The 18,706-nt window shown below is 46.6% G+C and overlaps 1 protein-coding gene across 2 annotated transcripts in view; it reads right to left on the reverse strand.

The window, feature by feature from the left end:
- The window catches only part of LOC119375053 (octopamine receptor 1-like), a 517,375-nt gene that overhangs the window by 221,064 nt on the left and 277,605 nt on the right, over positions 1 to 18,706 (reverse strand). The window contains exon 4 of one of the 2 annotated variants that reach the window (XR_005180346.2): positions 1,326 to 1,952. The exons of the other annotated variant lie outside the window; for it this stretch is intronic. The gene's annotated coding sequence lies outside the window, so the exon portion shown is untranslated. Of the gene's footprint in view, positions 1 to 1,325; positions 1,953 to 18,706 lie in introns of those variants that run through there. 2 annotated transcript variants of the gene reach the window in all.

Below are 18,706 nucleotides of genomic sequence, written 5' to 3' on the forward strand. Positions count from 1 at the left end.
AGTTCATTCGGCGGACCTCCCCTTAATCTGTTTTTCTCTTATTTCTCCCTCCGTCCCCCTATCGTTTTTTCCCTTTAAGGCAACCGTCGAATTTCCCTGGAGTTCTGGCATTGATTGGCTCGAGGTCGGGTTCCTCGAAGTGAGCGCGCCCGACACGAGTGACACTGCCGCGGAAGAAGCCGGCCACCAAGAAGTGCCTCACCTCCAACGCACGCACGCACGCACTCAAGCCGGAAAAGAAAGAGGAGCCGAAACCGTCGTGGGGCGGCGGGCGTTCGCTCGCGCAAGTGATATGTGCGGTGGATCGATGCCGGCCTGGAAAACTCGCCGACCCCCTCACCAGGTTGGCCTTGCATGTTATAGACGCCAACCATGCGGCAACATGGCGCGGGGACATCACTCTAGACCACTCGTGGGGCTTCTGGCAGAATAAATAAGCAGGCCTAAGTGTGCCCTTACACACGCAGGCAGGCTCGCACGCGTACGCACAAACTGCCCGGACCATCTCCAAACACGAAACGACGTTGCGATCACGCGACGGGGACGAGCCACATATGACATTTCGCGGCCAAAAGGAAAAAGAGATGGACGGAACAGGCGGCCCATCGCGCCGCCTTTTTATGACAACGTTCGCTTTTTCTCCCGTTTATTTTTACGCTACTACTGTTTGTAAGTTACGCGTGGCTAGTAAATTCGGCGCGGGGGAATCAGAAAATAAAGAAAATTGAAGCGACCATGAAGAGAACACGCCCGGAAGTGATGCATCACGTATTACTGCGGAAACTGACATAGCACGGGACTCATTTTAGCAGCCCTTTCGAAGAACAGGCGCTTCGTGCTTTATGGCTCACTTTCGGCGTCTTCTTTATTTTGTGGCGCGCTTAACGATACCGTTCGCCGGTTACACGAGTTACTGACCCTTCGGCCACGTCATACTGCCCGGAAGTGCGATCGGAGGCAATTTAATAAGGCTTTCAATCACTTTTAGCCGTCGTATCTGGTGACCTGCGCCGGTCTCAAGCAGCGCGTTGGCGCATCCCTTCGTAATTTCCTGGCAGTGAAACGGCCAACAGGTAAACGCTTGACAGGATCTATACCTCCGGAGCTATGGTGGAGCCGAAGCGGACGTTTTCCGGCATGTGTGTGAATGTCATGGCGATGATAGATGCAGATCATAACGACAATATACGACATATATTTTGGCCAAACAGAGCGAATGTAGGCTTCTCTCTTTCGCCATAATATACCAACTAACCCAACTAACAACTCTTGTGCACGACATATATATTGTTTTACAAATACTCTTGCTGATGCATGAACTTGTTCGTATTACTTTTATTTCAATGTGCGCCAAGACCACGCTTTACCGAAGGTAGACATGAATGTTCGAAGTCAATCTTGTTAACCTTTCAAAATATTTTCCCGTGAAGACTTATCTGCCCACACGAATCTTGGCATAACCTTAAAATGTCGCTGGTGACATGATTCTGCCATTTGCTCGAAAACTTTAACTAAATTATTGCAGGTGTAATTTGGTCGCTCCTTCGGTTCTTATAATTTTGTTCATCCATATTCCAACGATATTTTGTCAACATGTAACGAAAAATGACTAAGTAACTTTATGACCAAAGAGGAAAAAAAAAAAACAAGCACGTCTCCCCGTGAACAGCCGGCAGCACAAGGAAAGCAAAAGTGAAACACCTCGTTGAAGACGATGGTGTGGGCGGGATATTGTCCTTCTGTTCGAGTTTATCGATCTTGTGACTGACCCGTCTTACAGCCACTGATTCCTGAAGGGTTCCTCTCGTCATCTCTCGGAAAGTACAAGCGGCTTTTCGCGAGGCTCCTTCTCCCTCCATATTAATTTGGCTGCCGAAGCCGGGCATCGAAACTTCGCTTTTGTTTTTACCTCGTCTAGAGTCCAAGGACGCATCGGTGCCACAGGCCCGTAACTGCGTGAGAAAACATAGAGCAGGTACTTAATGTTCTGGGCCCGTATTTGGTAAAAGCTTTCACGCAAAATTTTTCGCAAGAGAGAATTCCAGTAAAAGCTGACGCTGCACATAGACATATCATTAGAGAGAAGGCGTGAACTCAATGGCATCGAATCCTTTGGGCTGCACATCACAAACAAACAAACAAACAAACAAACAAACAAACAAACAAACAAACAAACAAACAAACACACAAACAAACAAACAAACAAACAAACAAACAAACAAACAAACAAACAAAGGAAAAACAAAATAAATAAACGAATGAATTTATGCATGAGTGTGACAGACTGAAGGGTAAATGATGAGCTGCAGAGGTGCACACACACGAATGATCGCAAATAACACGAAATGTACATTGATAGTTCAGTATGCCATCAATGCATCAATGTACATTGATGCCATACTACCATCAGAAGTGCTTCAACTAGCCCTAGTTGAAGCACTTCTGAATGTGACAGGTTCGAGCAGGGAAAACGGAGTAGAGCTAGGAGGTAGGCTGGGCAATGGAAATTGAAACGAATGCCTATTCAAGTAAGCAAGGTGGCTATAACAGCTATGTGACCGTTACGAAATGTAAAGGAATCTTCCACGTGCTTTATTGTCAAGTTGTGTTATAAAATAAAAACACAAGGTTGCCTTCAAAAACCTTTTCTTCGTGAATGTCTGTATATTTTGAACTTGTGCCACTCGCGCTGAAAACATTTTTATCATGATAAAATCCGCGGGGAAACTGACAGCAGCAGCCGGTCGTGAGGCAGAACGTGTGACATTCGTCTGCATGTTTCTGCATGCGTTTCGTCCCTTTCTGAAAGTTTGGCTCCCCTGTGTCGTCAACATCCCTTTTGTCATCTCTAGAACGCGTAACACAGGTGCAGATCTTGCCTGAAGCTTCGGAGCCACATTGCACGTGACTATAGAGCTGCGGCTGAGGTCCTCACTCAGGCGCGGTGTATACAGAACACTCAGTGTTCCAACAATTGAACACTGATTTTACCAGTGCAAAAAGACGGAACACTTAGGGATCGAGACACAGACACAGCGCTGAACTCACAACTGAATATTTTACATTGAACGCAAGCCCTTTTTATGGCGCGCATCGAAACGACGGAAAAGATTATTAGATGAAATGAAGCGATGAAAAAGCCTCGTGACAACAGGTTGCCGAGGAGGACGTTCAAGCAATGGTGACAGCGCAGTAAAAAATTTTAAAACATCAAGCACGCCCCCGATATACAAAACTAAGTAAAATACTGGCTTTGCTGCGTGTTTCGCAGCAATACTGCGTGTTTCGATGCAAATGTCGTCGAAAGACGATAGTCTTCTGCCACTTATGTTTTGCGTTGCCTCAGAAAGCGCCTCCTCTATGTTGAATCGGCCACATCTGGCGGCCATTGATAAAATAGAGGAGGCACAGCGTGAGATATGGACGCCATCTGGCAGTGGCGTCGGGAAACATGAGCTTGTGCAGAACCCAGGGCCACTGCCAGGTGGCAGCACCATATCGTCGGCAGAGGGCTTTCTCGTGCATAGCGTCGCATTTTCAGCGCAGCCTAAGAAACACTAGGGTCTTTAGAATTGCGTATCTATTTTCTGGTAAAGGAACACACCACCTAATACTTATGTATTGATGTTGCGCCTCAGATATGCGTAATATTTGCTTTTTGGTCGACAATGTTCACAAGCATGAACGCAGCTACCAGTTCAAGATGGCTGGGCGTTCAGCAAGTGCTTAAATTTTGGCCTAGTGGCTGAATCGTGTGACAGACAGACAGACAGACAGACCAAAATTTCTGCGTTGAAGTATTCCAAGAAAGACAATCGTCTTTAAAGATATATAATTAAACTTAAAACCGATTGACAACCACGATAAAACCAAACAAGCCGTGGCAGTTACACGAGACAAGGATAAAATGCGTGGTAAAAAGAGATATTGAGAAGGCATGCGCTGTAGCTAGTGTAGTAAACATGAGCTAACTCATAAACATGAAACAACTCGCCCAAGCAGCAGTTTTAGCTAATTGAACACTGACTGAACACCCGGAAAGAAAACCGAATGCTCCTTATGGTACGAATGCTAGAGCTTTTTCTTATTTTAAGGAATGCAATACCCAGTTTGGGACAAATGTCATCACAGTGCGATTAAAGGATCGCGAAATCAAAGTTTCCGCTATTGCGCGCAGTGCATGATAGTGTGCTCCCGCTTTCTCCTCCAGCATTTCGTTCGAATTCGTCTCGTTCGAAAAAAAAATTAACACGCCAAGTTCGAGCGCATCGTCAAGTAATGCACAGTAATGCGCCTGGCCATTCTTGCCCGATGAGGCACTGTAGTAGGTTAGCGTTCTTTTTGAGACGAAGCACAATGATGAAGCCTCTGCGACCATCACTCTCACGCAGTACAGCGGACGTAAGGGCCACGAAGCCACCCCCAACTCTTCCCTTCCTCTCGTCCTCGTTTTTTCTTGCCTTAGATGCCTCATCAAGCGCGAAAATTGACCGTCTGCGTCGGCGTCCCGCGGCGTCGGGGAAAACATGGGTGATGGAAAAAAAATCATCACGTGATGACGTCACCATATGACGACACAGAACGCTGACATTTGCGACGTCACTGTGACGTCACGTGACATAACGTCACATGATGACGTCAGCACATGACATCGTGGCTTGGTCAAAGGTGGGCCGATCACGGAGGCCGCGCAAAACCAGGCGAGTTGCTTCCGATCCTGCAGGCTATACAAAACCTACGTTAGGTGCAGAAAGCTTTCGGAGGGTCGCAGGGCAGGATCAATACATCGACTGAGAAGAAGAAGATGAATTTGGCCTTCGAGTCGTCTTAGGTGAATGCATAGGGGACCCAGTGAGTTTTTTATCGATAAGTTGCTATTCATTTCATTTTGAAGTATGAAAACTTGGAAGGTTATGCCTGTCCTGTCGGGGTCCCTGTAGCAAAAGGATTTGAGACAAATTGAGACGCCTCACGGGCTCATAGATGCCCTAAATTTTCCTAATGATCGTGCTTCATAAAATAATTGCCCCAATGCACACCACCATTTTTGCACTCCGCTCACGTCAGGACTGAGCCTCTACGGGAGTATATCTCATCCGCGACGTCGCACGCAATACCACTTGCGATGTTACATTAAAGAAATGGGACCAAACTCCCCCCCGCATATCATACGATCCGTCAAGGCCAAAGAAATAAGACTTGACTTTCACATCAACAACTTCTACGCAGTTTATTTGACCGTGGTAAAACAAACACAATGTTTTTCCACCACGCCGTGAAGGAAATTAACGAATGCCGTTCAAGCGTTCTCTGCTTGTTTTCGCTTGTTCTAAACGTATGTGTGCACAGTGAACAACGCAGTCGGGGCCGTTTCGACGCGGGTTCTTTGTTCGAAGTTTGCCATGCAGTATGAAGGCCCTGCGTTTTCCCATGTAACGCTAAAACGAGTATAGGAGAGACAAATGGGAAAAAAAAAGTCAGCGCTTCTGATCAACACCTGAATTCGTTAGGCGCGCCACGTCCCTTTCGCGCACCCAGACAATGAATAAAGGTGACGATGAAAAAGAAAAGAAAATGAAGAAGGAAAGCTTTTGAAATTCAGTTATACTGCAACAGTCAGACGCGGATTGACTTCTTTCTTTCTTTCTTTCTTTCTTTCTTTCTTTCTTTCTTTCTTTCTTTCTTTCTTTCTTTCTTTCTTTCTTTCTTTCTTTCTTTCTTTGTGGCACGGTATTCGGTAGCTTCCGTGTTCGACCTGCTGCGACGGATTTCGTGGCTCGGCTCTATTCCCATCGCACGTCGAGCACACACACTCGGAGTTTCTCGCTTGGCGGCGCCCTCTATACTGCCACGCGTCCATATCAAACGCGCCAGCTGGCAGCGGGTGAGCTTACCATTCAACTGATGTAGAGGCCGCGATATTCTTACCAATTCCTGCCGAGGGCGCTGGGATTGACCCCACAGAAACACATATGCCGCCGCCGTCTGAGCTTCCGGCCATTCCGCTCCCAACGCTCCCCCACCTTGAGATACGCATTCTTTTTTTTTCTTCTTCTTCTTCTCGAGATACAACTGAGAAGAAGGCATCGATCGCCGCCATTGATCTTTGAAAAATAAACAGGAAGCATTCATGACATCAACGCGGAAAGACAGAGCTCCGTCTTTGCGCCCTCTGTCCGTGATTTTTCTTCTGTGTCGTGTCTGTCGCGGCGTGCGTGCGCGCTTGGGTGCGCTTTGCGCGCATTTGCGTGCGTTGGTGAGCGGCTGATGCTTTATTTTGCAGGCTCCCGTGGCTCTTTTTCTTTTTTCGACGTGCCTGTGGAAGCCGGGAATTTTTGTTGCGCTCCGCGCTGACTGAGAGCCTTCGTTGACGTTATCTACCGACAGCTTCTGGGTCTCCTTTAATGCCATATACCCACGACAAACGAGGTAAAGCAGGGGAAGCCGATAAAGCCCAGCCGTAATGGAAAGAAAGCAGCGGCAAGACATTGGAACTGATGAGAAGTTTACGGTGCGAAATGCCCATTTGTACACGAAGAGCTGAAAAACGGCAGAGTTTAAGTTTGTATACGCTAAAATAAAAAATAGATATAAACGTGTTTGGCGAGTGACGCGGAGCAGATAAAGATATGACAGAGAGGGAGGTGCAATGAGCGTTTATCTTGCATTGGTGCTTCAAAATGATGAGGTGTTCCCGCGAACATTTCACTTGCTTACTGTTCTCCCGTCTGCTCCGAGTGATCGATTTTCTTCAAGCGCGGTGCCAGACACACGTAGTCAAGAAATAATTTTCTGTATTTCCGCCTTCTTTTTCCTCCCTTATACAGCTAAAGCTGAAACCTAGAAGCAAGCTTTTTTTTTCTTAAGCGCAATAATTATAAATAAGAATAGAAATGTCTAATCACACAAAATCACGCATAAAGCTAATATCTAGTATATCTGTTATAAGCATACCAGTGCCCTCGCAGGGACTGCAGGGAGAGTGATTACATTCGCAAATCTTAAATTATGTTGAAGCGAGCACCCCTTCGTGCACTCGCTTCCATTCGCTCAGGATTCAGTTTCCCAATCGGGTAAAACTTGATCTGGATAAAACGTGCTCGACTCACTCTCTGCAAGAAGTCATACATGTAGCAGGTTGTTGGCGGAGAGTCGTGAAACTGACTGGAAAAGTTAGGTCTGACCTCGCTCACCGCGTTTGCAGGGATGCGACAGTATCGTATCGCATTTTCTAATGCAGATAGGTAATTCGAAGCTATGCTTTAGAAGTCCAACGCGGTGCTCCACTTGCCTCAGTTACGTAAACATGGCTGTAGTATATAACTAATTGTTGAGACACCACCGGCCGCAGAGAACATCTGTTGGTCGTTCGGTCCTGAACATTGACTCTTTTTGCGTTCTAGACCTTAGAATTGCGGTTTCTGACTCGTGCCAGCAGAAATCACACGACACACTATACCCAAAAAGACCTTGTCTTATCTTCAACGTCCCTGTCTTTCTTTGTCGCGTAATTGTCTGTAAGTTGTCATAGAAGCTTTCGATCAACGTACGGGTGAACTTGATATCTGCTATGGAAAAAGGCTGTGCAGGCACCTGATAACTTTGAATTCGATATGCCAACTAAATAGTCGTTCACTAAACATATTCTGCTAAACGGCCTGAAAATTTTCCATAAGAAACTAGTGATTTATATTACGCAGGAAATATGTCCCGTACACCTGTGATTTAAGAACTCGAATGCATGTGCAGTTTCGTGCATGTCTGCACAGTATCACCTTTCTAAATAATTAACTAATTAGTAATTAGAGTTTTGCACACATTACATGACACGCCGTATGTTGAAACCTTATAAGAAATACTTGCGCTACTCAGGAAAAAAAACATGTTCTTCTCTACACATATACGAGAAGTATTCGTGAGATGTCATGTGAGACGACTGTGCAACGTGGTGCGCGCGTAAATTCTTGTTTTTTTTATTTCCGGGTATTATGCGGTTGTTTTTCGGTATTCAGTGTTAACACCACTTCTATTAATCTCTTTTTCAACTTAGAGCGCCGTTTAACTTTTCTTTAATTGCTTTTTTGCGAGGGGAGGCCAACTCCTCTGACCTGCTGTTCGTAATTTTTCCCTGACACCTATATAGTGCTGGTCAAAACGAATTAATAAGATCAAATGAATGAATGAATGAATGAATGAATGAATGAATGAATGAATGAATGAATGAATGAATGAATGAATGAATGAATGAATGAACGAGCGTCAGGTCTCACAATTGCTCTGCATAGAATCACAAAAGCTGGTAACTGTTCGCTGCATTGTTGCGTTAGCTTTTATTCACAATCATAAAAAAAAACAAGAATTTCCCAACCACGTCTACCTGCTCAAATTTCCTAATATCCTTTTTATACTCCCTGCTATCGCGCTCGAAGGACCTTTGAATACGACGGCGCTGCGCCCTTTCTTTTGCTCCGTTCATGCGTAGGCGGCGCGGGTGGTTCCCGTTCCGCCTATTTAATCTCCGCCTTTCATGAGGCGCGTTTTAGGAGCGCGCTGTACCCCATTCTAGCGTAATATTAAAAAAAACATACGTATATAAATAAAAAAAAGAGACGAAAAGTGGCTGACGCAGATAGGTCAGAAGGAGCCTACGAGGTGTTTATACACCCTGACGACAGCTCGTGTTTATATAAACGCAGAGCTTAATTCGGCGCGAGTATATTCTGAAATAAATCTAGCGCGGCTTTTGGAAACCTGAAACCGCACGCGCCAGAGTAGTCCCACGAGGACTAACACGAAAAAAAAAAAAAGAAAGTTAAGGAGACGCGTTGATCCATGTCTCTATCTTTTTGCCTGTTTCGAGACTGGCGCACTTCGAAAAGTTCGGGCGCCGCTGACTTTTGAAGACGTCTTCCACACAACATCAGCTTCCGCGTCTGAGAAAACGTGGCGTGGTGCATGCTTGTTTGTCAAGCGCGAGGATGCGAAAGGAGCTGTTGACATTTATAAGGGGGGATGCTGTTTTTAAGGTCACGGGCGTCGCATCGCTGTAGTAATCGAGTTCGTTACTTCATACAAGTGACAACTTAACATTGCCGAGAAATTCAAAAGAGGGGGAAATTCTACGGCCAGGCGTACACCAATTGCAAGAAAAAGAATATATATATATATATATATATATAATACATGTAAATTACAATAGTTCGAATCATAGCTGAAAACTTGATGACACATGCTCGCATTAGATGCTTATAGGGAATAGTCGCAAAAGTATAGTTGCAAGTTCTTAAGTTTTCAAAATGCCATGCAGGGCGAGCTGTTTGTTCGTTTGCTTAATTACGCGCGCTTTGTGGTAAAGCGCGGCTCTCCGTCCATACCTCCTGTGACGTAAAAATGTGGTGCAAAATGGAAACTGCAGTTGCGCTTCCATCTTTCTGCAAGCTGATTCAGATGTACGTTTTCTGTAACTCCTATATGTGTAACGCGTAGTTGCTTCACCGATAGAGGCTATAAGCTTTATTTTACGCCACTCCAAGTGATAGAAGGGTTGGGAGGTCAATATAAGCCACGTTTCACGCGGTGGCGCATAGTTAATCATGTGAATAACTTAAAGCCACTTCTTCATGCCCAGCCTCTTAAAGGCAAGCAAACCAGGATTACGGGCGCAGTTTTTCGGTCAGCTATGTCAGCATAACCCCTCCCTTCTTTGTACCACTTGCTCACGCTAGTCGACGAGTCCGGCATTGAGCTCAATACACTGGTTTCTATTTCTTTTTTCTTTTTCTTTTTTGCAGAGCCTCAACGGCCTCGAAGTGCGCCACCACGCCTGCTAAGAATGCATCTGTGGGTTACAGGACTCACCGGTGCAGCAAAAGTAAACGGAACTCCTATATAAAGGGCAAAAGCCACGCACAAAATCGGAAGCTTCTCAAAGAGAAACATCGCCGACGCCTTGTCCAGTGTCAAGGTCACGGCCGCGGCGCTCCCTTTTCGCCGCATTTTCACTCGGCGCGGGAGAAGGCGCCGTTGAGGTCACGAGAAGCTTCGTCCACGCTGACAACGCTATTCATATATACCAAGCACTATAAAAAAAAACAAAAGAGAGGAGAGAGAGAGAGAGAGAGCAAAGGAAACCAGCGGAGAGGAGAGGCGCGGACGTGAGCCGCGGACGAGCGCGGCGCCGTGAATTGCGAGTGGGTCGAAGTGTGCGTGCGAGCCGATACTCGAGCCGGCGTCGCGCGGTGTCGTGCTGCCCGTTGTAATTGCAGGCTCCGGCGGAACGTTGACAAGCAGGAGGAGGAAATCGTTACGGAGCGCAGCGCGTGCTGCCGAACTCCATCGCTTGCCGCCCCCCCCCCCCCCCTCCTCCCAACGCGGCTGACAGCAATCGATGCGGTCGACGTGTGTCCACCGCCACTCGGCCGGCGTATAGAGCGCGTGCGGCTCTGATTAGGCGCCTTTCGGCGACGCGCCAGTGAGTCCGCCACTGTGAACCGCAAGACCGGCGAGCGCCGTCCCACCCTCCTCTTCACGAGGCCATCCGAGCTCTCAATGCTGAGGAAGCTCTGTCATACTGAGGAACTTCCGCTGGACAGCGCCAGGTGTATGGGCGCGTCTTAACGGCACAGTCGATGCAAAAGCAGAATACCGGCCTCGCCTCGGTGCCCAGCTCGAGATATAGAGACTCCACATGGAATATGTCGACCACCTGCAGCATCTAGCGTAGTACATTAGCTTCAGAAAAAAGTTTACCTCCCGTGGGGCTTATCTTCTCTTGTCATAACCGTGACATCTAGCTTGACTGCTTTCTTTGATGCCGCACTCCCAGTATAGTTCCAGGTTAGAAATGGCAGGCGCGTGAAACCACGACGTGACGTTCTCGACAAAAAAAAAAAAAAAAAAAAAAAACGAAAAAAAAAGAAATGGTAAGCTTGTCAAAATGACACGCATGGTCCTTTCTTGGTATAAGATCTTGTCGTTTTGAAATAATTAAATAAATGCTTGAATTTGCTGGGAATCATTGCTGGAAGGTAAAGTAAGATCCAGTAAGCGCAAAATATATTAGACTTAAGAAGAACAAAAATGTCACACTGCGCCAGCACGCACCCACCCGTGCGCATGGACAGGCATGCATGCAGAAACGAGCACAGCGAAATAAAGGTAAAAATTGTTTTTTGAAACCGTTCCCCATTTATTTTTCTGTCACTCTTAATGATGTAGCTACTATAGGAAGATATTCAATGATTAATAAGGGGGGCAGTATATTCGGGCAATATTATGCAACTCCTTCGTGGGACAGAATAAGCTGAAAAGATGGTCCCTCCGCGGTGGTACAGGAGTTACGCTGCTCGGCTGCTCACCGGTAAGTCGCGGGTCCGATCCCTTCCGCGGCGGTCGCATTTCGATGGAGGCGAAATGCTAGAGGCCCGTGTATTGTGGGATGTCAGAACACGTTAGAGAACACCAGATGGTAAATATTTACGGAGCCCACCACTACGGCGTGCCTTATAATAATTTCGTGGTCTTAGCACGTAAAACACAGCAATTATTAATAATTATACACACAAGCGATCGTCAATGAGGAGGATGAGGAAAGAAGGAAAGACAAGGAGGTCAACCAGACGCACGTCCAGTTTGCTACCCTCTTCTTGGGGAAATGAAATAAGGGACGAAAAGAAAGAAAGAAGAGATTGGAAAAATGCTATCGGCGTGCAACATGTGGGCTTGTCCAGTATATGGCTGCAATGAATCACTAAGGCTGGTCTATTTTAAAAACTGTGGCAACGCCTGCGTCGCTTTGCTCACTTGCGACACGTGGGGCCATAGTCCGAAGATCTTTTTCGCTGAAAACAGTTTTTGGTTCGGTTGATTCAACACAGTGCGAAGAACATCGCGTTTGGTGACAAAGCGATCAAAAACACAATATTTGTTCTATCGTCTCGTCAAAGTTGGAAGAGCCACATGTCGAAATGTCCGACATTCCTATGCAAAAAGAGTATGCTTTAGTAAAAGCCACTCCTCACCACAGGCAGCACAGTAATGTTGCGTCACGGCGGGAGAGAGAGAGAAAGAGAGAGAGAGAGACGAAATTTTATTTTTGTCCTTGCTGGGGTCAAGGTAGGCGGGAGCTGTGATGGAGTTTGTAGCTTCCTCGGTGGGTCGAGTCTGCTTAGACACAGAGGTCTCAAACGCGCGGCCCGCGGGTCGCATGCTGCCCGCGGAGCTCTCGCTAGCGACCCGGCCCGTACATGTCTATCTTCGTCCCATATTTATTTTGCATTTTCTTAATAAGTATGTTCATGAGCTATTCAGACGTGACTGGTCTCAAGCATTCTTTTCGTGAGCCACCCCATGCGGTCATCGTGTGTTAAAACATAACTGTGGAAGAAAAACTCTATATTTGGGAATCGGCGTCCAGATTTCAGTCATTATGGAAACGTCAAATGCCCTTCAGAAACGACCCATATATGGGATATGGGAAAGACCTCCTTTCAAATGGCAACGTTAGCTGACGTTTTGCGCAAACTCCGCCCCTCCCCCCGCTCCCTCCTTCGCTCTCCTGGCCCTAGTGAAACTAACTTCGACCAGCTAGCTGAAGTGAGTGTGAGACCTATGTCTTAGAAAATAGTTCCAGACACTCGGGTTGCTCCAAAAGTTTGCCACATTGTGTCAGGAAGTGAATGAAGGCCCCTCGCCGCGTCTGTTCTCAACAAGAGCATTGGAACTGTCTGTGCGTCCTCGCGGGTGGAGGGCAGCATCGTCAGCAAGGTCGATGCCAACGATTCCACAATGTCCCGGCAGCCATTGGAACACAATGTCATGTCCCGACAAAGCTTGATGAAGCTCTGCTCTTGTCTCGCTAACTAATTGTTAATGCACTCTGCGATCGTCAAAAAACATATACTTCTGCCAGCCTTAAAAATTTACGGAGTGCTGTATTTGGAAAAAAAAAGAGAAATTCACAAAGCACTTCGTTCGTAACTGCTGTTTTCCCTTGATCAACCGCTTTCGCTAGTACTACTATGTGCAGAATTACAATTTGTTGTCTTGTGTTGTTATACTAAAAGTTCTGGGAGAACAATTTTTTTTGTGAATACCTGCACTCGGTTATACCGCTGTTTGAGCTCACAAAGTCTGAAACTCTAGGGCAAATACCTTAATATTTTTAGTGCCTTTCACTATTGGTCAGCCTCTTTCATTACATACCCAACACCGCAGTTGCCCAGCATGCGTTCTGACAGCGCTTTCAGGGTAGAAAATTTTTTGCTAATACAGTACTCGGAATCTCACTTCGCAAAACCTTTCCTTCGTAAAAACAGTTTGTCGTCATTCCTTCGCTTACAATATGTCGAATATCATATTTAATTTGCAACTACTCGAACGAATAGTTATAGCGTAGGAGCAGTTTTGTCAAATTTATGTCTGTAGGATCTGCATTCACGTGAAGATATTATGCTAGAATTGCTCAGAGGAGGAAATTCCAGACAATTCTGACGTTGGATATGTCACCTCACCAGCCAAGAATCTTCGAATGCGTTATCGTTTTAGTGTCATTTGCTGTTAACGGTAGCTGTTAACTGCAGCCATGTAATTTAAAAGTGCCACCTAAAGTCACGTTCAGTATTCGAACAAAAATTAATTTAGTTTGCTGGCGGAGCAGCAAAATATGGTCGACATTTAGCCTGACACGTGCCTGGAAGGTGTCTCTCGCTGTCATGTGTGCGACAAATTTAACGCCTATTTCATGATATAATTATCAGATCGATTGTACACTACGTACGTACAGCGACTTTGAAGATACTAATGTTATCAGCTCGTCGGCCAGTATTCGTCACTGCCGTTATAATACTGACCTCCTTTGCCAGTCATTCTATTTTGGGCTGGAGCCGGTTGCAAAATTTTGATTAAAAGCCTTACGTTTAATCTCTTCCCGAACACTAGGACATTCTCTCTCTAACTAAAAAATGAAAATGTAATCTCATCATTTGTGTTTGCGAGCTGCATATGCGCCGATCTTTTGTGCGCTGTTTCAATATATAGCTGAAGGTCACATTTTCGACAACCGCACTTTTCTATAGCGCGAATGACTTCACAAAGGTAGAGGAATCAACGCTGCGCCTTTCTTGTTTTCAAAATTTAAAACCGCGAAACAGCATATAAAAACAGGCGCAGAGGTAGACAACAATGATCAAGCTGGCTCGTTTCTTCTTTTCTTTCCTTTTTTTTTCCTATTTCTATGACAGAGCAAGCAAATAACCTTTTTGGGCAATCGACAGGAGGACACACAAGTGGGCGGTATTCATCTAGCGTTCTGCTCTTTTATTCAAGACGCCGTGAACAGCGCATGGCCTCCAGACAACACGTGATAGAGCTTCTGGAATATTTAGAAGCACCCCACCCCCCTCCCCCTTCGACAGGAAAAAGAAACAAGAGTTTTTTTTTTCTTGTTCGGAAAGGGGTTGCGTGCACGTTCTCGTAGCGTGACCACACTTAGCCGCCTCTCAGACGCGACCTTGGCGTCCTTCCATTTCTCATATCTACTCCCCCCCCCCCCCCCCCCCCCCGCACGTCCCCCATTTCCCTTGCGTTCTCTTCTACCCGTCTCGTCACGCGCCCCGTCCGCGACTTCGCTCTACACGCGCACCACCAGCGTACCATCGACTCCTAGCAGTTCTCTCCTCCTCCTTCGCTATCGATGGCGCGTCGCATGCGCTGGCAAAGCCTTCCTCTGCTACTGCCGTCCTACGAGTGCCAAGCCACGCTATCTGGTTGTTCTCTGACGTTCCAGCTCCTCTCCTGCTCTTTTCGCCGGCGAATGCATGTCGCGAACAACTTGACATGCGGTGCAAAAACATTAAAGTGCGATCTCAGCGGACACGAAAAGCACGGGCCTTGTTTACTCCCATAAAGGCAGCGGCAAATATTGCTGTTCACAATTCAGAGGCGGGCGGAGCGTGCAAATGCACGCACGGCAGCAACCGATCTCGCATATTGGCTTTTTTTTTTTTTTTGTTGGGGAGCGCGCTTCAAGGGCACATCATCTGGCGGATCCCGCTCAAGCGAAGGCAGCCAACGGAAGTAACTCGTGGAGGAGTCAACAAACAGTTGCCATTTGGAGCAAAAGAAAAAGAAAAGAAGCGCTTGACTTCCGAGCGTGTCAAACGCTTGTTTGAAGATTTTCAATGGAGCAACCGAAGTTTTCGCTCTTTCACCCAATATATATTCGAGAGAGAGTGGCCGCTGGCGCAAGAACAAACCTTCTGTTAAAGTTTTGTGTACACACAGAACTTGTTTGGCGAGCCAAATACATACGGATGCTAACCTATAATGTCAATGCAAGGTTATTAAGCTCTATGCGACGTTCGCAAACTAGCGCCTAAAATAAATAAGTGATGTGTGGAGACAAATGAAGCTCTTGATGTGTTTTTCAGTGAGGATAACGGTTCTACTTGGGACCGTATATACGCCATGCATTGGCGGAAGCGTACTAGCGGTTTGCCTCGCTTCCATTGAGCCTTAATATCGCCGGAGTCATCATTGTTACCGTTGATAGAAGAAAGTACGTACAACAAAAAATCACAACGTGAAATAAACCGTAGAGTTGAGGTTAACATTAAAACCATTTTAGAACATCGGGACGTGTGCTTATATTTCCAAAGATCTCGTACTTCTTCTAAGACAGAGAGAGAGATATATATAAAAGTTATGCGGAAGGCGTAGAGCCTAACCGGTAAAGGAACATTCAGTTTTGCTACCCTGCACTGGAGGAGGGGTAAGGATAGACAGAAATGTGAGAAAGAAGAAAAAGGAAACACGCTCGCTCGCCCACTCACTCACTCACTCACTCACTCACTCACTCACTCACTCACTCACTCACTCACTCACTCACTCACTCACTCACTCACTCACTCACTCACTCACTCACTCACTCACTCACTCACTCACTCACTCACTCACTCATTCACTCACTCACTCACTCACTCACTCACTCACTCACTCACTCACTCACTCACTCACTCACTCACTCACTCACTCACTCACTCACTCACTCACTCACTCACTCACTCACTCACTCACTCACTCACTCACTCACTCACTCACTCACTCACTCACTCACTCTCTCACCAAATACGGGAGTGTCATAGTCGTTCCACGAGGCCAGTTGATCGTATAAACTTCATCAGCGCCTTCGCTTTCTGATTTGAAGCTCGATGGTTCCGGCATTCGAAGATTGATTGCTCGGAAAGAGCCTGGTCACCGAGGCGTGCTACCGCTTCTGAGAGGGACTGTCTCTGGGAGCTGTTAACTGTTCGAATAGTTCGTAAAAGCGCATCCCAGGCATTTCTGATGTTTAAAATGATACTAGCAACTACGAAAGTCGATTGCTTTCCACATGAGCAGTCTCACCAGACAAGACACTAAGCAGGGCATTCGATCGTCCAGTCTTAAGTAATTACGCCTTGCTGTAGGCGGGGCCAGCTAACTGTATACAGGAGAGTAGCCTCTTAGCGAATAAGTTTTTTAACTGGATGGGGATAACGTATAGTTTTGTGGAGCGTTTGAATATGATCACCTATCGCATCCTTCCTGTGCTACAGATTGATGCTCTTAATTTTGAGGCAACTGACCGCTCTTCGTGCGCTATGACGTCAGCTGTCTCACTACTTTGAACCTATGGAGAGATAAAATCTTTTTGAATTTCACGTTAAAACCTGCGCTTAAATGACTGACACAGGTTGTAGGGCACGACAGAGTATGCTGCGTTAACTTTGAATCAGCGAGTATCACGGCATCGTATGTGGAATGTGCGTACACTCGGTTTCCGCAGAGCCACAACGACAACGTCTTTTCAACAGTCCCAGACAAAATTGAGCGATCCAGCTGACCAGACCATGACATCATGTGCTCTACCGCTTAACTGTGGGGGTTCTTAAGTATCAGAAAGACTATAGTTACAGAAAAACTACATAACTGCCACGTTGGTGATGAGTTAAGCAAAGGTCTCCATCGCCAGCTCGTGAAGGAAAATTGATGCTGGCCTCGCGTTACTTATGACTGTTCCGGCATGGCGCGGAGAAAGCTCAATGACATCGCTGCATTTGTTGTTTGTAATATTCCGTGCGGCACGCAGGTTTTCCTTCTAAGACTCAAGTCGCCTTCTATCGTGCTTTGGAAGGTCTCGCTTTTCCGAGCTCCGTCCTCTCATGGGATCTGACGTTAAGCTCCGTCCGATATGCTGTAGCAGACGCGGAGACCAAAACACACTTTCTGTTTATCCCGTGAACTTGCCTTCTCGGCTTCTTGGATTAAAGAGAGAGAGAGACTACATAATCAACAGAGCTGGTAGACACAGTTGGAAGGGAGGGCCGGATTCGAAATCTTTCGCGGTCTTCGCGGCTTCTTTTGGGAACAGCTCCAAATAGCAAGACGCCGATGCTGTCTACGAGAGCTGCATTGCGCCAGAGTTGCTTTGTGAAGCTTGGCCTGCTTCTATGACGGTACAATTGCGAAAGCGGTATCGACAGGGACGATGACCAAGAAAGGAAGAGCCGTGCCCATTTCTGGTCGTATACAGCGATCGGCGAAGGCGCTGCTGACTGACCTGTGGATCGGCCATACAGGCAGGGAGAATCGGGCTGGGGTGGGGGACCGCCATATGACTGAAAAAGAAAACTGGGCCAAGGGGGAGAATAACGCTTCATGGGGACCGCGGGCAACACCCTCTGCGTGACGACCGCGGTATAACCGGTCATGCTGGCCTTGCAGCCGCACTAATGGTCACCGATCATATTAGCGGATGATGAGCACACCGTGCGCAGCCTGGCACCGCGGGCACCATCGATCAAGCGACAATCTGTTTCTTGCTAGCCCCTGAGCGACTGTGTTTGCTTGGAAGGTGCGCTCACGTCGGGCTGCCGTCAATTATTCTTTTGGAGCCCAGCACGCTGGCGCTGGCCTCTGTAATGACCTCACATAGATTCGCTTCTCTGCGCACACTCCTGGTGGCGCACTTTTGTGTTCCGCCCGGGTCTGTCGGGCACTCCCAGCGGCTGCTGCTATACTTTCGGTGCCTCACTCAATTTCTGCCACGCCAGACTCGCTTTTATTTGGACTGCAAGCCCCTCACGCGAGACACGTCTCTATAGACATCGGTTGCTCTGCCGCTTGTATATGCCCCTTCCGGAAGGAGAAGCGACGAAAAGAAGGATTTCTTTCGGTCGCGTCTTTTGAATTGCACGAAGAAGCCTTAGATGGTGGGAATGAAGCCATGAGGCGATATTTTGGATTACGATTTTATTTTTATTTCACTATAGAAATCATCCTTCACGGAAGCCCATTAAAGATCGTCCGAAGACTAAATGTGTGAGTGGGCGACCAGATGCTCTTATACGAGTTCTCTCTTGTAAAATCCTTTGATTGGCTTCGAAAAAACCAGGATGCTCCGACGTATAAGCTGTATCCCTTATCGGCTTATTAGAAAGCGAAGTGACCTGTCTTTGTACGCGTTAAAAGTCATCGGGAATTCGAGTGGGTCGAAAGCGAGGTCTCCACAATTTAAGTTCGTTTTGACAGGAAATATATTTTTTTGCTTTGTTTATATTTGCATTTGTTGATTGCCCAATGCGTACAACGAAACTGACCGGGCAGGGGTTAATGCCATTTTCTTTTCTTTAAATTAAAAAAAAAGGATATCAGCAATTATTTGTCC

The sequence above is a fragment of the Rhipicephalus sanguineus genome, chromosome 1 (assembly GCF_013339695.2).
Source record: "Rhipicephalus sanguineus isolate Rsan-2018 chromosome 1, BIME_Rsan_1.4, whole genome shotgun sequence".
Classification (NCBI taxonomy): domain Eukaryota; kingdom Metazoa; phylum Arthropoda; class Arachnida; order Ixodida; family Ixodidae; genus Rhipicephalus; species Rhipicephalus sanguineus.